The following is a 3,864-nucleotide window of genomic DNA, read 5'->3' as shown; positions in this document are numbered from 1 at the left end:
TCTCTCTCTCTATAATGATTGGGTCTCTTATGGCAAAGTTGTTTGGGTGCATAATGGAGATGAAATTGAGTGATTGGGCTGAAGAGAATGACAAGCGTGCAAAGGGACAAGCGGGTTTTCGTCGATGCCATAGCACCATTGATCATCTTGTCACTCTTCGTGTTCTCATGGAGGAAAGTCGGTTGAAAGGCAAGCGATTGTATTGTTGTTTTGTGGACTTTAAGAAAGCCTTTGATATGATTCCACGTAACAATTTGTGGAGAAGGATGGAAGAACTCCAAGTGCCAAGTGAGTTTATGCTTGCGGTTTCTCGAATCTATGAGAAGGTGATTTGTCAATTGCGCATGGGAAGAGAAATTTCAGAAATTTTTGTAAGCACTATTGGGGTTAAACAAGGATGTCCATTGTCACCAACTCTCTTTGGTCTATGCATCGATCAATTGGAACAAATGGTACTTGACTTTATGCAAGAAGAAGGCATTGAAGAGGTCACTATTTCCAATGCAGTAATCATGCTTTTGTTGTATGCGGATGATGTAGTGCTTCTAGCACACACTTTAGAAGATGCACAAAAGCTTATGGTTGTCCTTGAGAACTTTTGCTTGCATAGTGGGCTAATTGTAAATGAATCCAAAACAAAGGTTATGCTTGTGAAAACCAACCATAAGGAGAAGCCATGCATTGTGTACAACAACGAGACACTTGAAGTTGTTGAGAGCTTTAAGTACCTTGGCCTTGAGGTTCCATCCAATCACAAGTGGCATGAATGTGCTATGCGTCGTTTGGAAGCGGGAAAGAGAGCATATTATGCATTTGAGAACATGTGCAATCCGGGAAACATCAAGTGTTGGGTTCTCAAGAAGTATCTTTTTGATGCATTGGTGACACCGGTTCTTCTTTATGGAGTTGAAGTGTGGGGCGGGAGCATCTCAAAGTCTACTTGGAAAGAGTTTGAGAATGTCCAAAAGCGTTTTCTTACAAACTTTCTCCAAGTTAAGACACAAACACCATATATGCTCCTACTGCTTGAGTCGGGATCTCTTCCAATTGAGGTTATGTGCATGGAAAGGGTTGTGGAGTACATGATAAAGATGCGTCAAAACCCCTCACATCGACTTCCTACAATTGCATGGGAAGCAAGCAAAAAAGTTCAAAAGACGCATAAAAGCAAGATCTTGAGCACGGGATGGATGCAAGACATAAAGAAGTGGTTTGGGAGATGGGATGCATTACACTTGCTACATGATGCTTCAATTGACTCTCAAGTGAATGAAGCTTTTCTACAACGCCAATGTATTACGGCTTGGGAGAAATCCGGTGGGTCACGCTTCATACATTACACCACCTATATTGCCCCCAACTACAAAACCATGTTCTTCGCTGAGAGAGGAAACCGTACTCACACTTACATGCTTGAGCCTATTCCCTTGTCCGCGATACGCACTATCGTAGCAATTCGGCTTAGCTCCCATTTCCTTCGATGCGAGATAGGGCGTTGGGGCAATGGAGAAGAGTCAAATCGATTGTGCACATTATGCTCACTGCAAGTTCGAGAGTCTGAGTACCACACACTACTAGAGTGCTCAGCTTTTGATCACATCCGAACTTGCTTCTCTCACATTTTCAGCCATAACTTAGACCTACACACTTTCCTCTCCCAGCCAAAGTGTGGGCTCTCCATTGCGACTCTCATCACTACAATTTTGGAGCATCGAGAGTCACTCATCAGCCATACACATACTACATCACATGTAACTTTGGTCCCATAGGTCATATTTGACCTCCGAGGACGATAATAAAATCTATCTATCTATCTATCTATCTCTCTCTCACTCGACTTCGGAGAAGGAGAGGAAGGATGCTCTTTCCCTCCCTCTCGACTTAGCAAAGCAAAGCTCTCTCAAGGCTTGTAGGGAGTAAGAGCAGGTAAAGGAAAAAAAGAGAAAGAAGGGATCAATCGATTATCTCTCTCTTGATTTGATGAAGCAAGGAACGACCAAGGTGAGCTTGCATTTGAGTTTGTGATCTTTCTCTCAACTTAGTAAAGTGAGCGAAGGTAGAAAAACTCGGCAAGGAAGAGAGAAAGGGAATTGTAATCTCTCTCACTCGGCACTAATGTGAGCTTCAATGATTGCATGAAGGGGAAGATAAAAGTGTGGTTAGGAAGGTACAAAGCAAGGGAGCTTGGCCCTTGGCATGAGAGAGAGAGAGAGAGAGAGAGAGAGTCGCTTTGCACAAAGAGCATGCACTGAAATATAAGAAAAATAGCTAGTAGAGCGCAAAGTAATGGGAATGAGTGGGAGAACTATGAAATCTCCCACATTAAAAAAGTGCACACAACTGCATCGAGTGCGAGTTATGCCACATTTGTCATGTATTTGGTCTTGATTCAAAAGAGATTCAAGCAAATGGCAATGTGTATTACTATGAGGTTTTTTAAGCAACAAAAAATTGGTTTTTGAAATTGAGATATAAATAAGAAATATTACCATTACGTTAGTCCTCCATTCATTGTTCATGAAACATTCTCTCTCTAGTGCTAAAAGGACCAAATTTGAGTCCAAAACTTCCCTAAAATTACACTATTAAAACCCTCAACCAAAACAATGGATTGTGTTGTCATTTGATGACTAAAACTACACGCCCCCTTTCTTTTTCCTAAGGTAATTTTTTTTCTCTTAATCTTTACATATTTTGTTTTGGCAAAACTCACAATTATGAGTGGTTGTATTAGAATGACACCGAGAAATATACAAAACAGCCTCAAGCACATGACGAGCCTTGAGGGGTAGGTGGTCACATTAGAGCCTAGTTAGAAGTACCTATTACCAGAAGTCCAGTCCTTTACACAACAAGGCTTGACCAAATGGAGAGAGTCACCCTAAGCCAATCATCCGAGTTTTGCCTTTTACCTATCACAAATATTAACTCCTTACTTTCTTGTACAATATCTGAGAATCTAGCCATAGAGAGGTCGCTATCAAAGACACGACAATCCTTGGCCTTCCAAATCTTAATGAGGAAATAGAATGTGAGAATTTGAGTACAATTAGAAGTGTAGGACTTTGAAATTGTTTCCCACCAAGGCAGAGATCCTTTTTGAAAAACCCCATCTTCCATGTTCTGTGTATCCATTTGCACACCTTCCCTACCAAGCCTCTAATTACGGGGCATTCCATGAAGAGATAGACAAGGTCTTCGCTAACCAATCTGCACCCTGAACACCTATTGGAGCCAATATCACATGCTTGAATCTTGATGCTTGTTGGCAAAGCCCCCCACATCACCTTCCATAGAAATAAGGCCATTGTGGATTCAAGATGTTCTTTGTGACCTCAACCCACCAAGCTTTTGACCATTGTTTCTTCCATTATCTGTTCAAAGGGGCGACCCAATCAATCTCATGCATCAATACTTGGTAGATGCCCTTGGTATAAGGTTTAAAATAAGGCCATTGTGGATTCAAGATGTTCTTTGTGACCTCAACCCACCAAGCTTTTGACCATTGTTTCTTTCATTATCTGTTCAAAGGGGCGACCCAATCAATCTCATGCATCAATACTTGGTAGATGCCCTTGGTATAAGGTTTAAAGAAATGGCTACTCATGGGCCATTTCCAAGCTTTCCACTCAAAAGTGGATTCCCAAATCGGCATCAGAATGTTGTCTAGGCCTTCAGCAACTCTGTTGATAAGAAGATTCTTAGTGCCATTGAGTTGAAATTGGGTAGAAAATTGGTTAGAGACTTTCTAGCACACTTGCTATTTCCATCACAGAAGTGGATAAACCGATGGAGTCCTTTATTGTTTATCCTTCTTGAATTTTTTCTCCAATAAGGGTTCAAAATTACACCAGCAGCTTTAAA

The sequence above is a fragment of the Adiantum capillus-veneris genome, chromosome 5, assembly GCF_014529385.1.
Source record: "Adiantum capillus-veneris isolate H3 chromosome 5, ASM1452938v2, whole genome shotgun sequence".
Taxonomy (NCBI): domain Eukaryota; kingdom Viridiplantae; phylum Streptophyta; class Polypodiopsida; order Polypodiales; family Pteridaceae; genus Adiantum; species Adiantum capillus-veneris.
The sequence above is the reverse complement of the archived record's forward strand: the minus strand, read 5'-3'. Positions refer to the sequence as shown.